Source organism: Oncorhynchus keta, unplaced genomic scaffold, assembly GCF_023373465.1.
Source record: "Oncorhynchus keta strain PuntledgeMale-10-30-2019 unplaced genomic scaffold, Oket_V2 Un_contig_27983_pilon_pilon, whole genome shotgun sequence".
Taxonomy (NCBI): Eukaryota; Metazoa; Chordata; class Actinopteri; order Salmoniformes; family Salmonidae; genus Oncorhynchus; species Oncorhynchus keta.
This window is the reverse complement of record NW_026285793.1, coordinates 1-21,639: the sequence shown is the minus strand read 5'-3', so window position 1 is coordinate 21,639 and position 21,639 is coordinate 1. Positions and strand designations below refer to the sequence as shown.

The 21,639-nt window shown below is 44.5% G+C and overlaps 1 pseudogene; it reads left to right on the top strand.

Moving 5' to 3' along the window:
• The first annotated feature begins 18,370 nt into the window (after positions 1-18,370).
• LOC127923028 (myosin-13-like) lies at positions 18,371-21,453 on the top strand (annotated as a pseudogene).
• The last annotated feature ends 186 nt before the right edge of the window (positions 21,454-21,639 follow it).

Sequence of the window (21,639 nt, the reverse complement as noted above, 5' to 3'; positions counted from 1 at the left end):
AAACACAGGTCATATATCATGCAAGATCTTTGCACATTAAAATGACTTGAATGTCTGCATGGTGCTCATGTTCCCTCCACCCACAAACATGGCAAGTAAATATCTTGTCTAATAGCAGTATCATCGGTGCCAGAATTAGGCTGTGTTGGCAGATATACCAAACAATAAACCTTGGCTGCAGTGAAGATGAGATCACAGTCCAAGAAATGAAAAGGCCTTGATGGGATCCTTCCAGATGGTCACCCTGCTCAACTAGTGTATCCAGCAGATATGGGGCTTCTTGTACTGATGTGCTGGGTGGACACGGACCCTGAACAAACAGGGTGTATTCAGTGAGGTGAAATGTTCTGAACATTGCTGATAGAAATGTATTGTATAGAGCTGACACGATTCCTTGTTCTACCTGACAGACAGTCATATCTGTTCTTCACAATACATTTCTATCTGAACGTTCTGTAAGGTTTCACCCTATTAAAGATGAGTTTATCTGCACCATATTAGACACAAAGAGCATTTAAACAACACTTTTAAATGCAAAGGTTTTAAAACAGAAGAGATGGGATCGACACTGAAGAATGTGAAACGTGTTGAATTACATGTATTAAAAATGATATAAACCAATTTCTCTACAAGTTGCTAGAGCTGTCTATTAGAAAGATATAAACACTGTCATGAAAAGGTTGAATTTAAGCATATTGTAAATGTAAAGCACAGGAGGTTGGTGGCACCTTAATTGGGAGGACGGGCTTGTGGTAAAGGGCTGAAGCGGAATTGGTGGAATGGTATCAAATACATCAAACATGTGATTTCCATGTATTTGATGTCCTTCCATTTGCTCCGTTCCAGCCATTATTATGAGCCATCCTCCTCTCAGCAGCCTCCCCTGATGAAAAGGAATTTGTTACTGTATTGTAACTAATCATTTTATATCCGTTTTATTGAAGCCAGCTCAGCTGCTAAGTGGTTAACTTCAGAGTGTAATAAAAGTTTGAGGCAGCTATATCGCTGTCAGCAATATGAGTGGATAAGATGATTGAAATACTGGTATGTTGTTAAGTCATAACAATCCTACTGGACCGTTTTAGCCAACTGAAATGTGAGACAAATAAAAGCCCCTCCAGAATTCATTAGATCATACTGTAGATAAATACACGTTAGATTGAAAAGTGTTACTGAAAGCCTAAATGTTTCTGAGCTTATGAATATTAATGTATTATGGTTCCACCAGGATGATAAATCAAATTAAGCAAAGCACGAGGTAAAGGCCGACTCCGTCACAAGCATGAGGTGAGGAGACAGTTCAGATGTGTTTACAAGCTAAACAATATAAATAACAGGTAAACATATATATAAAGTTGTTGATGAGGATTAATGCCACTAAAATGGAACTAAATAAAGTCAGATTAGATTTAATGAAAATTATTTCAGGGTATTGGGGCAACATGGATTCCACTACAGTATGAGGTTCAATGGTTGTAACATTATACTCAATTTGATGAAACATCTTTTGATATTGTCATAATGATTAGTAATGACATCTCTCGTGTATGTAAATTTAATGAAATTCAATTCAGAGACAAATATGACATTAAAAAGTAATGTCATGGGAGTGTGGTGCTCCTGGAAGTGGGAGGTGCTAGTGAGACACAGAAATAAACACCTCTCTCATCCAATTCATGTCCTTTCCCAGAGTGGTCCATAATTAACTTTTGCTTGGTTGGCACTTCCAACGAGATATTTTCTATTTATTTCACCTTTATTTAACCAGGTAGGCAAGTTGCGACCTGGCCAATTGCGACCTGGCCAAGATAAAGCAAAGCAGTTCGACACATACAACAACACAGAGTTACGCATGGAGTAAAACAAACATACAGTCAATAATACAGTAGAAAAAATAAGTATATATACAATGTGAGCAAGTGAGGTGAGATCAGGGAGGTAAAACGTTTTTAAAAAGACCATGGTGGCAAAGTAAATACAAAATAGCAAGTAAAACACTGGAATGGTAGATTTGCAGTGGAAGAATGTGCAAAATGAGCAATGAGCAAAATAAATAAATAAATACAGTAGGGGGAGAGGTAGTTGTTTGGGCTAAATTATAGATGGGCTATGTACAAGTGCAGTAATCTGTGAGCTGCTCTGACAGCTGGTGCTTAAAGCTAGTGAGGGAGATAAGTGTTTCCAGTTTCAGAGATTTTTATAGTTCGTTCCAGTCATTGGCAGCAGAGAACTGGAAGGAGAGGCGGCCAAAGGAAGAATTGGTTTTGGGGGTGACCAGATAGATATACCTGCTGGAGCGCGTTCTACAGGTGGGTGCTGCTATGGTGACCAGCGAGCTGAGATAAGGGGGGACTTTACCTAGCAGGGTCTTGCAGATGACCTGGAGCCAGTGGGTTTGGCAATGAGTATGAAGCGAGGGCCAGCCAACGAGAGCGTACAGGTCGCAGTGGTGGGTAGTATATGGGGCTTTGATGTATACAGAGAAGAGAGTCGGTCCAAGAATTGAACCCTGTGGCACCCCCATAGAGACTGCCAGAGGCCCGGACAACAGGCCCTCCGATTTGACACACTGAACTCTATCAGAGAAGTAGTTGGTGAACCAGGCGAGGCAATCATTTGAGAAACCAAGGTTATTGGGTCTGCAGATGAGGATGTGGTGATTGACAGAGTCGAAAGCCTTGGCCAGGTCGATGAATACGGCTGCACAGTATTGTTTCTTATCGATGGCGGTTAAGATGTCGTTTAGGACCTTGAGCGTGGCTGAGATGCACCCATGACCAGCTCTGAAACCAGATTGCATAGCGGAGAAGGTATGGTGGGATTCGAAATGGTCGGTAATCTGATTGTTGACTTGGCTTTCGAAGACCTTAGAAAGGCAGGGGTAGGATAGATATAGGTCTGTAGCAGTTTGGGTCAAGAGTGTCCCCCTTTGAAGAGGGGGATGACCGCAGCTGCTTTCCAATCTTTGGGAATCTCAGACAACACGAAAGAGAGGTTGAACAGGCTAGTAATAGGGGTGGCAACAATTTTGGCAGATCATTTTTAGAAAGAAAGGGTCCAGATTGTCTAGCCCGGCTGATTTCTAGGGGTCCAAATTTTGCAGCTCTTTCAGAACATCAGCTGACTGGATTTGGGAGAAGGAGAAATGGGGAAGGCTTGGGCGAGTTGCTGTGGGGGGTGCAGTGCCGTTGACCGGGGTAGGGGTAGCCAGGTAGAAAAATGCTTATTGAAATTCTCAATTATAGTGGATTTATCGGTGGTGGCAGTGTTTCCTATCTTCAGTGCAGTGGGCAGCTGGGAGCAGGTGTTCTCATTCTCCATGGACTTTACAGTGTCCCAGAACTTTTTTGAGTTTGTGTTGCAGGAAGCAAATTTCTGCTTGAAAAAGCTAGCCTTGGCTTTTCTAACTGCCTGTGTATATTGGTTTCTAGCTTCCCTTAAAAGTTGCATATCACGGTGGCTATAGGATTAAGGGCAGTCAGGTCTGGAGAGAACCAAGGGCTATATCTGTTCCTGGTTCTACATTTATTGAATGGGGCATTTATTTAAGATGGTGAGGAAGGCATTTAAATAAAAAAACAGGCATCCTGTACTGGCGGGATGAGATCAATATCCTTCCAGGATACCCCGGCCAGGTCGATAAGAAAGGCCTGCTCGCTGAAGTGTTTCAGGGAGCGTTTGACAGTGATGAGTGGAGGTCGTTTGACCGCTGACCGATTACGGATGCAGGCAATGAGGCAGTGATCGCTGAGATTTGGACATTTTCACTTAGGGGTGTACTCACTTTTGTTGCCAGCGGTTTAGACATTAATGGCTGTGTGTTGAGTTATTTTGAGGGTTATTCAAGCTGTACACACTACTTTACATTGTAGCAAAGTGTCATTTCTTCAGTGTTGTCACATGAAAAGATATACTCAGATATTTACACAAATGTGAGGGGTGTACTCACTTTTGTGATATACTGTACATATAAATATGTTGATGAGGATTAATGGCACTAAAATGGAACTGGAACTGGAGCGGGAACTGTACTTCCTCAGTGGTAGGGAGGCGAGCAGGCCAGAGGTGGATGAACGCAGTGCCCTTGTTTGGGTGTAGAGCCTGATCAGAGCCTGGAGGTACTGAGGTGCCGTTCCCCTCACAGCTCCGTAGGCAAGCACCATGGTCTTGTAGCGGATGCGAGCTTCAACTGGAAGCCAATGGAGAGAGCGGAGGAGCGGGGTGATGTGAGAGAACTTGGGAAGGTTGAACACCAGACGGGCTGCGGCGTTCTGGATGAGTTGTAGGGTTTAATGGCACAGGCAGGGAGCCCAGCCAACAGCGAGTTGCAGTAATCCAGACGGGAGATGACAAGTGCCTGGATTAGGACCTGCGCCGCTTCCTGTGTGAGGCAGGGCCGTACTCTGCGGATGTTGTAGAGCATGAACCTACAGGAACGGGCCACCGCCTTGATGTTAGTTGAGAACGACAGGGTGTTGTCCAGGATCACGCCAAGGTTCTTAGCGCTCTGGGAGGAGGACACAATGGAGTTGTCAACCGTGATGGCGAGATCATGGAACGGGCAGTCCTTCCCCGGGAGGAAGAGCAGCTCCGTCTTGCCGAGGTTCAGCTTGAGGTGGTGATCCGTCATCCACACTGATATGTCTGCCAGACATGCAGAGATGCGATTCGCCACCTGGTCATCAGAAGGGGGAAAGGAGAAGATTAATTGTGTGTCGTCTGCATAGCAATGATAGGAGAGACCATGTGAGGTTATGACAGAGCCAAGTGACTTGGTGTATAGCGAGAATAGGAGAGGGCCTAGAACAGAGCCCTGGGGGACACCAGTGGTGAGAGCGCGTGGTGAGGAGACAGATTCTCGCCCGCCACCTGGTAGGAGGGACCTGTCAGGTAGGACGCAATCCAGCGTGGGCCGCGCCGGAGATGCCCAACTCGGAGAGGGTGGAGAGGAGGATCTGATGGTTCACAGTATCGAAGGCAGCCGATAGGTCTAGAAGGATGAGAGCAGAGGAGAGAGAGTTAGCTTTAGCAGTGCGGAGCGCCTCCGTGATACAGAGAAGAGCAGTCTCAGTTGAATGACTAGTCTTGAAACCTGACTGATTTGGATCAAGAAGGTCATTCTGAGAGAGATAGCGGGAGAGCTGGCCAAGGACGGCACGTTCAAGAGTTTTGGAGAGAAAAGAAAGAAGGGATACTGGTCTGTAGTTGTTGACATCGGAGGGATCGAGTGTAGGTTTTTTCAGAAGGGGTGCAACTCTCGCTCTCTTGAAGACGGAAGGGACGTAGCCAGCGGTCAGGGATGAGTTGATGAGCGAGGTGAGGTAAGGGCCGGAAATGGTCTGGAGAAGAGAGGAGGGGATAAGGTCAAGCGGGCAGGTTGTTGGGCGGCCGGCTGTCACAAGACGCGAGATTTCATCTGGAGAGAGAGGGGAGAAAGAGGTCAGAGCACAGGGTAGGGCAGTGTGAGCAGAACCAGCGGTGTCGTTTGACTTAGCAAACGAGGATCGGATGTCGTCGACCTTCTTTTCAAAATGGTTGACGAAGTCATCTGCAGAGAGGGAGGAGGGGGGGGGAGGAGGATTCAGGAGGGAGGAGAAGGTGGCAAAGAGCTTCCTAGGGTTAGAGGCAGATGCTTGGAATTTAGAGTGGTAGAAAGTGGCTTTAGCAGCAGAGACAGAGGAGGAAAATGTAGAGAGGAGGGAGTGAAAGGATGCCAGATCCGCAGGGAGGCGAGTTTTCCTCCATTTCCGCTCGGCTGCCGGGAGCCCTGTTCTGTGAGCTCGCAATGAGTCGTCGAGCCACGGAGCGGGAGGGGAGGACCGAGCCGGCCTGGAGGATAGGGGACATAGAGAGTCAAAGGATGCAGAAAGGGAGGAGAGAATTCCTGACAGAATGTGTAGTAGTGAGTTGCCACTAGGAAAATGAAAGTTACCAGTTGCACCTGTAGTTGAATTTGACATGTAATGATTGAGTTAAATGTTTTCTAGCCGTTTAGGGGTTCAATGATAAAGCTTTAGACGTGTGGGTTTTCACAACACTCTCATGTTTCACAGGGTCCTCCAAGAAGTACACATTCATCTGTAGGAGGGGAAAAAAGAAGGTGAGACATGGTTTGAGTCTCCACATAAAAAGTGATGAGATTATTCTGTGAGATACCGCTCACCTAACTCTGTTGACTGGGGAGAAAGCACCACAGAGTCAATCAAGTTTTCACGTTTTTTGTTTCATCTCTTTCCTAGTTATCCGTCACCATGAGTACGGACGCAGAGATGCAAGCCTACGGCAAGGCTGCCATATACCTCCGTAAATCTGAGAATGAGAGGATGGAGGCACAAGCCGCACCCTTTGATTCAAAGAACGCCTGCTATGTGGCAGACAAGGTGGAGCTGTACCTTAAGGGTCTGGTCACTGCCAGGGCCGACGGGAAGTGTACTGTAACAGTCACGAAACCTGAAGGCACTAAAATAAGGATGTAAGACGGACCTGAACAGTTTCAAGTTTGTGCAATTACTCTAATTCTTGAAAAATCATTGAAATGATCAAACAATGTCTACAGGCAATTAGAAATCACTAACAAAAATACATAAAGAAGCATTTCATTGTTTTTGTAGACATTATATAACCTTAAAACACATTGTTAACTGCTATTTAAAATGATCCAAACAATGTCTACAGGCAATTAGAAATCAGCTAACAAAAAAACTACATAAAGAAGAGAGGAACCGCTATTTCATTGTTTTTTGACCAAGATGTTCAAATGTATAACATCATGTTTTTGTAGGCATTATATAACCTCCGAAAATTGTTATTACTGCTAAATGTTTAAATGACATAGAATGTCTTATTAGAAATCACTAACAAAATCATAAAGCATATGTGACATTAGTGAACCTTAATAACATTGTTAGATTAAACTGCAATGGAGCTCGACACACAAACTTAAATGTGAGACATAGAATGTCTTATGTTGATATGTGTCAGTGAGTGATAACTAAGTAGTTGGATTAAATGTGGATATGCATTTTGTATATGATTAAACTTGCATTTATTGAGCAAAAAAACATTCAGTCATGTCCACTTTGATCTGTGTGTAATCTAGATTTCTGACTGTTTCAGGAAGGAAAAGAGTTCAAAGATGCAGATATCTATGAGATGAACCCCTAAGTACGACAAGATTGAGGACATGGCCATGATGACCTACCTGAATGAAGCCTCTGTGTTGTATAACCTCAAAGAGCGTTATGCAGCATGGATGATCTATGTAAGAAACCAGCACATACAAACACACACACACATAGACAAATTCACACATACAGTACAACACATAAATGAATGGTAGATTCCAAAACAGTTTACCAAAGTACACCCACATCCTCACATAAATCCAGATAAATGTCCATCTGACTTTGTTCATCTCCTAAATTAATTAATGGGGGCAGCAGCAGGGACGGGACACAGACCTACAGCCGGTGCTACAGTGGGTAGAGGCGCAGGTGAGGCCACGATGGGACGAGGTGGCAGCGCTCTCACTCGCGACCAAAGGGTTGTGGTCAAAGTTTGAGAGTCTGCGGCTGGCTGATGGCGTTCTACAGCGGGCTTGGAAGGAGTCAGCTACGAGAGAGGAGAGGTGGTAGGTGGTGGTCCCAATAGCACTGCGGGAGGCTGTGCTTCAGAGCACTCATGGGGGGTGGGGACTTCAGAGCACTCATGGGGGGTGGGGACTTCAGAGCACTCATGGGGGTGGGGACTTCAGAGCACTCATGGGTGGGGTGGGGACTTCAGAGCACTAATGGGGGATGGGGACACTTTGGGGTCACGTAAACACTGCGCCGCCTCCATCAGGGCTTTTACTGGGGGATGTTGGAGGACTTTTGCTGCAGCGAGAAAGAGCCCCCCAGGCCGCACTCATGCTCAGCTCCAACAGTTCCCAGTTGGGGCTCCCATGGAGAGGGTGGGAGTGCACAGACAGTGGAAACCGCTGGGTGCTCATGGTCATGGACTATTTCACAAAATGGCACGAGGCCTATGCTCTGCCTGACCAGGAGGCAGAGACCATCGCCGATGCCCTGACAGCGGGGATGTTCGGCAGGTTTGGAGCTGCGGAGTCCATCCACAGCAACCAAGGCAGAAACATTGAGTCCCGTGTGTTCGCCACCATGTGTGAGAGGCTGGTTATGCACAAGACCCGCACTACTCCTCTCCATCCTCAAAGTGATGGCCTTGTGGAGCGCTTCAACAAAAACGCTTGGACAGCAGCTGGCCATTGTCTCTGCCAAACACCAGCATGACTGGGACAAGCACCTGCCTATGGTCCTCATGGCATGCCGCTCCGCTGTCCAAGACTCCACCTCCTGCACACCTGTAGTATAACTACTCTCCAATAGAGGGCACTAAACACCAAGGTTAGAAGGAGCTATATGACGGGCCTTTTTTTGCCTGCCACTGCAAAGTTTCCGGAGGTGCCTGAAAGAGATCCTGGAGGGGAATCGGAGGAGCCTAAAGCATTGTGGAATGGGAGGAGCCTAAAGCATTGTGGAATGGGAGGAGCCTAAAGCATTGTGGAATGGGAGGAGCCTAAAGCATTGTGGAATGGGAGGAGCCTAAAGCATTGGCTTAACAAATAATAACCACCCTGACTGTCTGTGAGTCAGCATGTAGTGAGGGCTTTCCCTGACACTTTTTTTTTTAAACCTTTATTTGACTAGGCTAGTCAGTTAAGAACAAATTCTTATTTTCAATGATGGCCTTCATAGTTTTAATGTCTTCACTATTATTCTACAATGTAGAAAATAGTAAAAAAATAACGTAACAGTTCAATGAGTAGGTGTGTCCAAACGTTTGACTGGTCCTGTATATTTGTTGATATGCTTAAGATTACTCAGTGTTTATGAACTTAATTCATCAGTGATGACTACACCATTCACCACAGAATGGGGAAACCACGTATCTTTGCTATCATTGTGAAGTATCTTTGCTAACACCCTACAGTCAGGTTTTCACACCAGTAGACTACAATGCCTAGTGATGATGGTTACAAGGTGGTGGAATTTTACATTTGGTAAGATACTATTTGTAATACATTGGTGTATTGAAAGGAGTAGATAGCGTGAGACGCAGTGGCAACACCAATACTTCTTCACAGTGTGGCTTGGTTGCATGCGTAGGGGTGCTTGAAATAATTCAATAATATATTATTAGACAAGCAATAAGTCCATTCCCGTTTAGGAAAAAAGCATTTCATGTCTTTGGTAATGTTGCACTTATCCACGTTTACCAGAGGGTTCAAATTGCAATGAGGTCGATGCTAGATAGCTTTTTCTGCATTGGCCTACCAAACACATAGCAGAGGCTTCACAGTTTTATGAGAAAGCTATAAATATAATCCACAGTGGCGGGAGAGGTTGAAGGCCCAACAGTCAGCCAATACAGACTAGATACATGCAGTCAGAAGGCAGTCATGGAGCAGTGAGCAGTTACCTACTCTGTCAGATTACTTTAGTTGCAGGTTTTGGCAAGTTGATCAGACACATTGGTTCCACACTGATGTCATTTCAATGTTGTGATTTTGAACAGACTTAGTGTTCGACAAGTAAATAGGAAGAGGGAAGTGGATTCTGAACAGGTTCTGAAAGAGGAAACATTAAGTACTGGAGAAAGGAAGGTTATCTAGAAAGTCAGTCTGTGTGCCACATTATTATAGCTATGAGAAAGCTGTTGGGGTGATTCCTCACCAAACTACAACAACAAAATACAGATTTGGGAGTTTTCAAATCATAGAAGGGTCCTTTGGAGGAAGGATTGTTGACATATATTTGACATTTATATCTTAAAGCATAATTGAGAAATAATGAATACAAGTTGGAAAATTCTGACTTTTTAATTTAACAGGCAAGTCAGTTAGGAAAAAATCTTATTTACAATGACGGCCTACCCCGACTAAACCTATGAGTCTCCCAATCACGTCCGGTTGTGATACAGCCTGGAATCGAACCAGGGTCTGTAGTGACACCTCTAGCACTGAGATTCAGTGCTGTAGAGCGCTGCGCCACTCAGGGGTCCCCACAACCGGTTTTAACGACCCTGTTCTAAACATTGATCACTGGTGGGGTCATCTAGTGGATTGGGCTGTCACTTGTCCTGACTCGTCTGAAAGCCTTGGCAAGGATGAGTCCCCTGCTCCCCCAGAGACGCTTGTGTTCCAACAGATGCAGCTGAAGGGAGGTGGTGGGATTCCCAGACTAGTCTATTTAATGGCCATATCAGGTATAAGTCTGTTTTGTATATGGTCATATCCTCTGGTGCACAGCTCAAATGGCAACATATCTGCCAATAAAGCAATGCCAAATTACCTGAGATATATTGTTGTGGAAGCTGGATGTATTTCTGACACACCCATTTTTGAACACGGCCATATTGGGATGGTAAATAACGTGTTGCTTTGGCACTCTTCTTGTAACGTCACCATCGACTGCATGGGATCAAATTGGAGTTTCAAGATCAGTTCAGCAGATGAGGTTTGATACAATCTCTATGATGGAGGGTCATAAAGTAATCTTAAACTACTTCAGGCTGCATGTATTTCTGACACCCAGTTTTGAAACATGGCCACGGTTGGAGAAGGTCACTGGCAGGGGGTAATACTTTATGAGTTGTTTGCCTAAAGATATGTAAAACACAATAGCTCTCCATTTGATCCAAGTGTTTCTCCTTGTAAATGTATTAGATTCATATTACATTTAGCCCTCCATTGACTTTACACTGCATGCTGAAAAGTGAAGACCTCATACCTTTACTGTAGACCACAGAGAGATCTGATACAGGCCAGCACATTATTTTGACCTTATTAGTCGACCAGAAGGTCCTCACATTGCTGACACCGTAATAGATTTATAGCAAGATATGTGACCTGGAAAATAAGATCTCAATTAACCGAGCCAAGACTGGTTGTTTTGTGGATCCATGGCACAAGCATCTGACCTTTCATATCCAGATTTAGATTTTTACTGGCTGTGACATTTTAATGGATTGAATCATGAAAATAATTCTGAGGTGAGCCAAGGCTCTGGGGTGTCTCAGGTCAAACTCCTGTCTGTGGTGATAAAACTACTTTGCGAGCACAGACAGTCATTTAAAGCACCCTTAACATGTATTGGATCAAGAGTTACTCTCCAACTATCCAGGGCCCTGCTAAAATACTTCAAATATGTACAATACAGTTTTATAATGACAGTTTACTCAACTGCTTAATGACATCTGGCATTTAATAACAGTATATCAGGGGCCTTCAACTCCTGCTCTGGACAGCCCATCCACATGGTGTGCAGGCTCTTGTTCCACCCCAGCACTAACACAGCGGCTCCAGCTGAATCAATCTGTTGTGAAGGGTCTTGCCACTCCCACAGGAATGTTATAATATTACATTGAAAGACACTAATCTTATTAATAGTTTTGTTTATTTAGTAACATATAAAAAATAATTGCTGTCTCCTATTGATGTCACTACTGAAACAAACTTTAAAAAGACTGCCCCCCACAAATATCGGACCCCTCTCAAGTATGGCCACATTGTGTGTAGTCTGGTAAATCTTCATCTATTTTTAAGAAGTGTCACTACCGAACATCTAATATATTAAAAAATATTTCAAGATTGGTTTTGGGACTAAAATGTATGTTTTCTGGGATGATTAACTGTCCAAATGAAAGATAGCCAGCTGCATTTTAGGGAAATGTAAAGTGTCTGTGTGTAGCTGGTGAGATGAGTCAGGCGCAGGACAGCAGATATGAGTAATGAACGTAATTTTACTCAAATATATCATAATACATGTCGCAGAAATAGAGCTCCAGCTGGAGTAGGAACCCCTGGCATCCGGCAGCAGTCCCATCATACTCCCTCGGGAGCGCGAGCCGAATCCTGCTGGGACCAGGTGATGGAGGGGTGGACAGTGGGACCTGCTGTAGTGGGGCTGGTGGAGGCGCTGGACGACCTCCTCCTCTCTCCCAACGATCCACCGTCTGCAGCACGCGATCGTTGCAACATGGTGGCGTGCTGCTGGACGTGCTCCTCTACCGCCACAGGGAGGGCGGCTGCTCCTGCTGACTCCATTCGGTGGTAAGTAATTTTGTAAAGTGTCGGTGTGTAGCTGGTGAGATGAGACGTCGTAGAAATACAAGGCCACACATACGGACCGCAATACAACAAACAATTACTCACAAACAAACATCGGGGAACAAGTAATTGGGGGATTGAAACCAGGTGTGTAAGACAAAGACAAAACAAATGGAAAATGAAAGTGGATCGGCGATGGCTAGACGTCTATTAGACGTCTATTATGGTGTCAGCGACGGGGACATCAACCGCCGAACGCCGCCTGAACAAGGAGAGGGACCGACTTCGGCGGTAGTCGTGACAGTACCCCCGCTTGATGCGTGGGTCCAGCAGCGCACCGACACCGACCTCGACCTCGACACTGACCTCGACACCGACCCGGAGGACGACGCGCAGGGCGATCTGGAGATGGTGGAACTCCCGCAGCAACGAAGGGTCTCGGTCAGCCTCAGACTTAGAAAACCTATCCACAACGACCAGGATCGTGGTGTTTCCCTGTAAGGGAGGAAGATCCATCAAGAAGTCCACCAACAGGTGCGACCACGGCCGTTGTGGAACAGGGAGGGGTTGTAACTTCCCTCTGGGCAGTTGCCTGGGAGACTAGCACTGGGCACACACCGAGCAGGAGGAAACATAAACCCTCACGTCCTTGGCCAAAGTGGACCACCAGTACTTCCCACTTAGGCAACGCACTGTCCGACCGATGCCAGGATGACCAGAGGAGGGTGACGTGTGGGCCCAATAGATCAAACAGTTGCGGACAACAGACAACACTGGGGCGGAGTGGGATCTGTGCGTAACGCCCGCTCGATGTCCGCGTCCAGCTCCCACATCACTGGTGCCACCAGGCAAGAAGCCGAAAGTATGGGAGTGGGATCCATGGACCGCTCCTCTGTGTCATACATCCGGGACAGTGCGTCCGCCTTAGCGTTCTGGGAACCTGGTCTGTAGGACAGAGTGAAAACAAAACGGGTAAAGAACATGGCCCACCTTGCCTGGCGAGGGTTCAGTCACCTCGCCGCCCGGATTTACTCCAGATTGTGGTAGTCAGTCCAGATGAGGAAAGGGTGTTTAGCCCCCTCAAGACAATGTCTCCACGCCTTCAGAGCCTTGACAACAGCCAACAGCTCCCGGTCCCCCACATCATAGTTTCGCTCCGCTGGGCTGAGCTTCTCCGAGAAGAAAGCACAGGGGTGAAGCTTTGGTGGCGTGCCCAAGCGCTGAGAGAGCAGGCTCCCATCCCAGCCTCGGACGTGTCTACCTCCACTATGAACGCCAAAGAGGGATCCGAATGAGCCAGCACGGGAGCCGAGGTAAACAGAGCCTTCAGGTGACCAAAAGCCCTGTCCGCCTCAGCCGACCACTCCGGTAGTAGTTGGCAAACCCTAGAAACCGCTGCACTTTCTTTACCCTAGTGGGAGTCGGCCAATTACGCACAGCTGAAATGTGGTCACTCTCCATCTCCACCCCTGACGTGGAAATGCGGTACCCTAGGAAGGAGATGGACCGTTGGAAGAACAGACATTTCTCAGCCTTGACGTACAGGACATGCTCCAACAGTCGACCAAGCAACTTATGCACCAGGGATACATGCTCGGCGCATGTAGCGGAGTATATCACAATGTCATCAATATACACCACTACACCCTGCTCTTGCAGGTCCTGGAAAATCTCGTCAACAAAGGCCTGGAAGACTGATGGAGCATTCATCAACCCGTACGGCATGAGGAGGTACTCATTGTGCCCTGAGGTGGTACTAAATGCCGTCTTCCACTTGTCCCCCTCCCTGATACGCACCAGGTTGTAAGCGCTCCTGAGATTCCATTTTGTGAAGAAGCGCGCCCCATGCATTGACTCGATCGCACTGGCGCAGGAGAATCAATAAGCAAGAGACTGATTCTCTCGTTGTGATCCTTCTGCGTAACCATGCTTAGTGGAGCGGTGGCCTCCCTAACCAGCCCTGACCCTAATGGTCTACTATCTAGGGCGTGCACAGGGAAGGACATATCTACAGGAACAATGGGAATCCCTAAACTATGAGCAAATGAAAGGTCAATAAAATTCCCAGCTGCGCCTGAATCTACAAGCGCCTTATGCTGGGAATGCGGCGAAAACTCAGGAAATGTAATAAACACATACATGTGAGCAACAGGGGGCTCTGGGTGAGCCTGGTGCCGACTCATCTTGGGTGACACGATAGTGCCCTGCCTGCTGCCTCGACTCCTTGAGGAACCCCACCAGCACCGACCAGCAGTGTGCCCTCTGCGGCCACAGATGGTGCAGGAATGGCCCCTCCTCCGGTCGCCCTACGTGCAGCACCTCCCAACTCCATGGGCGTCGGAGCGGAGGTGCTGGTGGATGGAACTGACAGGCCTCGATCCGGACATCCTCCGGTAGCCAGCAGGTTGTACAGCCGGATGGACAGGTCCACCAGCTGGTCCAATGTGAGGATAGTGTCTCGGCAGGCCAACTCCCAACGGACGTCCTCACCCAGACTGCACCGGTAGTGATCGATCAGGGCCCTGTTGTTCCATCCCGCGCTGGAGGCCAGGGTCCGGAAGTCCAAAGCAAAATCTTGCTCGCTCCTCGTCCCCTGCCTCAGGTGGAACAGACGTTCACCTCTGCGTAATGGTCCAAAGCCGCGTCTCCTTCACTCCATACGCCGTTGGCCCACTCCAGGGCTTTGCCTGAGAGGCAGGAGACAAGGGCGGACACGCTCTCACGTCCCGAAGGAGCCGGGTGGACGGTCGCCAGGTAGAGCTCCAGCTGGAGTAGGAACCCCTGGCATCCGGCAGCAGTCCCATCATACTCCCTCGGGAGCGCGAGCCGAAGGAGTGGACAGTGGGACATGCTGTAGTGGGGCTGGTGGAGGCGCTGGATGACCTCCTCCTCTCTCCCAACAATCCATCGTCTGCAGCACGCGATCAGGCGTTGCAATCAGCGTGGTGAAGGTATTGTTGCCTACCTTCACCACCTTGGGTCGGCCCATTAGGAAGCCTAGGACCCAGTTGCACATGAAGGGTTCAGACATAGGACCAAATGGCGATTCCATTTGGAGTTGGAGCGTATGAAAATTGTTGGAGTGGTATGCAAATTGTAGTGTGACCAGGCCAAGATAAAGAAAAGCAGTTCGACATACAACAACAAAGAGTTACACATGGAATAAACAAACATACAGTCAATAATACAGTAGAAAAAAGTATATATACAGTGTGTGCAAATGAGGTTGGATAAGGGAGGTAAAGGCAATAAATAGGCCATGGTGGCGAAGTAATTACAATATAGCAATTAAACACTGGAATGGTAGATGTGCAGAATATGAATGTGCAAGTAGAGATACTGGGGTGCAAAGGAGCAAGATAAATAAATACAGTGTGGGGATGAGGTAGTTGGATGGGCTATTTACAGATGGGCTATGTACAGGTGCAGTGATCTGTGAGCTGCTCTGACAGCTGGTGCTTAAAGCTAGTGAGGGAGATATGAGTCTCCAGCTTCAGTGATTTTTGCAGTTTGTTCCAGTCATTGGTAGCAGAGAACTAGAAGGAAAGGTGGCCAAAGGAGGTGTTGGCTTTGGGGATGACCAGTGAGATATACCTGCTGGAGCGAGTGCAGTTGAGGTCTTTGGGGAAAAATGCACAGTTGTCTAGTTGGGTATGACAGCTGTACACATCCTCTGACACTGATCTAAGGTCAGTTTTATCCCGGAGGGTAACTTCTGCCCAGAGAAAGTTTGGAGCTAAACATGTTCCTCGAATACAAAAACACAGGTCATATATCATGCAAGATCTTTGCACATTAAAATAACTTGAATGTCTGCATGGTGCTAATGTTCTATCAACCCACAAACATGGCAAGTAAATATATTGTCTAATAACAGTGGTATTGGTGCCAGAATTAGGCTGTGTTGGCAGATATACCAAACAATAAACCTTGGCTGCAGTGAAGATGAGATCACAGTCCAAGAAATGAAAAGGCCTTGATGGGATCCTTCCAGATGGTCACCCTGCTCAACTAGTGTATCCAGCAGATATGGGGCTTCTTGTACTGATGTGCTGGTGGACACGGACCCTGAACAAACAGGGTGTATTCAGTGAGGTGAAATGTTGTGAACATTGCTGATAGAAATGGATTAAATAGAGCTGACATAATTCCTTGTTCTATCTGACAGACAGTCATATCTGTTCTTCACAATACATTTCTATCTGAATGTTCCGTAATGATTCACCCTATTAAAGATTAATTTGGCTGCACCATATTAGACACAAATAACATTGAAACCATTATTTGAATGCGTATTAAACATATTGTACATGTAAAGGAATGACTTTATTGTAACTATTCATCTTATATCAGTTTTATTGAAGCCAGCTCAGCTGCTCAGCGGTTAACTTTAAAGTGTAATTAAAGTTTGAGGCAGCTATATCGCTGGCAGCAATATGAGTGGATAAGATGATTGAAATACTGTACTGGTGTTATGTAAGTCATAAGAATCCTACTGGACCGTTTTAGCCAACTGAAATGTGAGACAAATAAAAGTGTCCCGAGAATCTTTTTAATAGATCATACTGTAGATAAATAACACATTAGATTTAACGGTTTTATAAGCTGTTACTGAAAGCCTAAATGTTTCTGTTCTAGATTTAAATATTAATTTAATTTGGTTCCACCAGGGTGATAATCAAAGTGAGCAAAGAACGAGGTAACGACCATCTACATCACAATGAGGTGAGGAGACAGTTCAGATGTGTTTACAAGCTAAACAATATAAATAACAGGTAAACATATATATAAAGTTGTTGATGAGGATTAATGCCACTAAAATGGAACTAAATCAGGTCAGATTAGACTTAATGAAAATTATTTTAGTTGTAATGGGGCAACATGGACTCAGTCCATTACAGTATATGAGGTTCAGTAGAAGTAACATGGACTCAGTCCATTACAGTATATGAGGTTCAGTAGAAGTAACATGGACTCAGTCCATTACAGTATATGAGGTTCAGTAGAAGCAACATGGACTCAGTCCATTACACTATATGAGGTTCAGTAGAAGCAGTAGACAGTAATGAGGTTCATGGACTCAGTCCATTATAGTATATAGGTTCAGTAGAAGCAACATGGACTCAGTCCATTTACTATATTTCAGTAGATAACATGGACTAATCAAACATTTGATATTTCATAGAAGTAACATGACATCTATCATTTACGTAAACATGGACTCAGTGAAATTCAATTCAGAGAAGCAAATGGATGACATTATGAAGTAGAGTAGCATGTCAGTCCATTACAGGGGAGTTCAGTGGTGCTCCTGGAAGTGGGAGGACTGCTAGTGAGACACAGACACCATTACACTATATGAGGTTCTCTCATGGACTCAGTCCATTATAGTATATGAGGTTCCATGGACTCAGTCCATTATAGTATATGAGGTTCAGTAGAAGTAACCAGATATTGTGACATCTATCATTTACGTCTCATAATTCAACAGAGACAAATTGACATGTCTACAGGGAGGTGCTAGTGAGACAGTAGAAGCAATCATCTCCTTTCCCAGATAATTAACTTTTGATGGTTGCTGAGGCCCCAGCATCCATAAGTCAGATACCTTCTTCCTCTGTGGTAAGACCTCTCCACCTCCTTAGATTTGTATATTTGTCTCATCTTTGTACTCAGCATCTGAGGCAGCGGCTAACTGCACTGTTTGAATTGACTTCTGCATGTCTCTTGTAAGATTTGACAATATGCAAGTAAGTGGTATTGGTTTAATAAGTAAAAAATAAATTAAAATGACATCATATTTTTTACCTTATTAAATCTGTGACTTCCATTTTCGGTCAAAAGTTTGTATTTGTAAAATGTGTTCTAGAATGTAACTGGGTTTCAGGGGTATTTATTTGAATTATTGACAGAACGTGTTGTAAAGTGAGTTGCCAATAGAAAAATGAAGGTTATCAGTTGCACCTGTTGTTGAATTTGACATGTAAATAGTTAGTTAAATGTTTTCTCCCTTCAGGGATTAATGATAAGGCTTTAGACTAATGTATGTTTTTTCATAAAAAAGTCTCATGTTTCACAGGGTCCTCAAGAAGTACATTCATCTGTAGGAGGAAAAGAAGGTGAGACATGGTTTGAGTCCTCCACATAAAAAGTGATGAGATTATTCTGTGAGATACCAACTCACCTAACACTGTTGACTGGGGAGGAAGCACCACAGAGTCAATCAAGTTTTTTGTTTCATCTCTTTCCTAGTTATCCGTCACCATGAGTACGGACGCGGAGATGCAGATCTACGGCAAGGCTGCCATATACCTTCGTAAATCTGAGAAGGAGAGGATGGAGGCACAAGCCGCACCCTTTGATTCAAAGAACGCCTGCTATGTGGCAGACAAGGTGGAGCTGTACCTTAAGGGTCTGATCACTGCCAGGGCCGACGGGAAGTGTACTGTAACAGTCACGAAACCTGACGGCACTAAGGATGTAAGTCTGATATGAAAAGTATTCAAATTCATGTTTGTGCAATTACTCTATTTTTTGAAAAATCATTGAAATGATCCAAAACAATGTCTACAGGCAATTAGAAATCACTAACAAAAAAATATATAAAGAAGCATTTCATTGTTTTTGTAGACATTATATAACCTTCAAAAACATAATTGTTATTGCTGCTATTTAAAAATGAAATAGAATGTTGACTCAACAAGAATCACCAGTTATGTCAGTGTGGTGATAACTAGTAGTTGGATTAAATGTGGATGTATATTTTTTAAATGATTCAACTTGTATTTAATGAGCAAAAGCATTCAGTCATGTCCAGTTTGTCTGTGTATAAATCTAGATTTCTGACTGTTTCAGGAAGGAAAAGTTCAAAGATGCAGACATCTGAGATGAACCCCTAAGTACGACAAGATTGAGGACATGGCCATGATGACCTACCTGAATGAAGCCTCTGTGTTGTATAACCTCAAAGAGCGTTATGCAGCATGGATGATCTATGTAAGAAACCTGCACATACAAACACACACATACATGAACATAATAAATATACATACAGTACTACACATAAATGAAAGGTAGAAACCAAAACATATCAATACAGTAGACCCACATCAGTTTACAAAAGTACACCCATCCTCACATAAATCCAGGTAAATGTAACACTGACTTTAGTAATCCCTAATTTAATTATGATTTATTCCAGACCTACTCTGGGCTCTTCTGTGCCACGGGTGAACCCCTACAAGTGGCTCCCTGTGTACGACGAAGAGGTTGTCAACGCCTACAGAGGGGAAGAAGAGAGTGGAGGGGCTCACCCCATATCTTCTCTGTCTCTGACAACGCCTTTCAGTTCATGATGATTGGTACGAGCTCTCATGGATGGATGGAGGAGACAGATGATTGGATGGATGAAGGAGGGAGGGATGGACAGATGATTGGATGGATGGAGGGACAGATGATTGGAGGGAGGGAGGGAGGGAGGGAGGGAGGGGGAGGGAGGGGAGGGAGGGAGGGAGGGAGGGGGAGGGAGGGAGGGAGGGAGGGAGGGAGGGAGGATTGGAGGAGAGATGGATGTCCATAAATGGGTATGGATCTCAAAGTCATAAGTTAACTTATAGATGGATGGATGGACCAATAGAAGTTCAAATATGCTTCAGAGGTATCTACTGTTTTCTAGTCTAGAGTTAGAACAGTTTGCTGGGAATATCTGATTTCACTAACCTTGAATGGAAAATGCTCCAAAGTGAAATTCATGATGATGCTATGAATTAAATAATGTCCCCATGTGTTTTGAGTATGATAAGCAATGTGTTTTTTGGTTCCAGATAAGGAGAACCAGTCCGTCCTGATTACGTAAGTTGTTTACTAAAATGTCACTTGCAAAAGTTTTTTCTATTGTAATAAGTTGGGTAACTTGGTGTGATGAAATACATGACATTATGAATGGATTAGAGCATCAGGCTCTGTGTAATAACGAGTCTATTAGAAGGATTATTTATTAAAGGCTTATGTCAGAACACAGGTCAACAGTGTATTTTTCTATGCTATTTCTTAGTGAAAGCCAATCTGACACTCAAACATGTAACTAAAACCCCTCTTTCTCTGTCATATAAACCAGTGGAGAATCCGGTGCAGGAAAGACTGTCAACACCAAGCGTGTCATCCAGTACTTTGCCACCATTGCAGTGTCTGGGGCCAAGAAGGAAGCAGAACCAGGCAAAATGCAGGTAGGTTATTCTTATGTTTGCCTTTTAACACATTTCAGTTTGGTTTAGTTGTGTAAACTGTTTTTCCAGTGAATCCTTTCAAGCCAATTGAGAAAAACAAACTTTACCAGCTTACCAGTTTTTATAATTGTGGAGTAATTATTCCAATCAGGGGTCTCTTGAGGATCAGATCACGTGCTAACCCTCTGCTGGAGTCTTACGGTAATGCCAAGACAGTGAGGAACGACAACTCGTCTCGCTTTGTAAGTATGAAGGGCATAAACTTTTTCGGGAAAATTTGTATTCTGTAATTCCCTATTGTTATACACATTTAAGATATATAGATATTTATATATATATATATGATATATATATATGTCATTGCTGAAAATGTGAAATTCAAACTTGTTGTGTTTTCAAGGTTCTAAAGTTTGCAATTTCCTCTTTAAAATGTCAGACTTGATTGGCTGTATTATTTTTTGCTTCATCAAACCCTACAAAAAAAAAAAAAAAAAAAAAATCAAAGCCATTATTTATAATCCACATAATAATTCATATTTCCTGTTGCTGCAGGATTATTTTCCCCTGCTGTAGCAAACTGGATCCTACATCAATAACCTACATCTGTATCAAAAGATCCAACATCTGTCCAACAAACTGTAATGTTTAAAGGGGTCTATCAAAGTCAAATGTTAGATTTATTTGTTTCTAACCCCCATGCTCTACTATAGGGTAAATTCATCAGGATTCACTTCCAAGCTGGTAAACTGGCTAAAGCTGATATTGAGACCTGTGAGTTGGTTTTGATTGTTTCTCAATGCTTTTCTAAATTCACAGAGATACATTTAAATGTAAAGATATCCAACAAATGATCTCATTTTCTCTCTCTCTCTCTACTCTTTCTTTGTGTCATTCTCTCTCTCTCTCTCTCTCCCTCTCCCTCAGACCTGCTGGAGAAGTCCAGAGTGTCCTTCCAGCTGCCCGATGAGAGAGGCTACCACATCTTCTTCCAGATGATGACAGGCCACAAACCTGAGCTAGTTGGTACGACAAAGTAGAGGTTCATGGGAAATTATTCCCACCCCCATCTGTGAAATATATAAAAAATATTCATAGTCCACACTAATAATACTATTACAATGAGTACATCCAAGGTAACAAGGCATCTAGACATGTGACAGGTCTTTGGGAAATATCTATCAAGTTATACACTGTGATGCACTAGTCCACAAGTCTCAGTCTCCTCTTTTGATGCTATTCATTATATACTACATGTATCATTGAGTCCATCTATTGAGTAAAGAATGGATAGATAATGTAAAGTAGGAG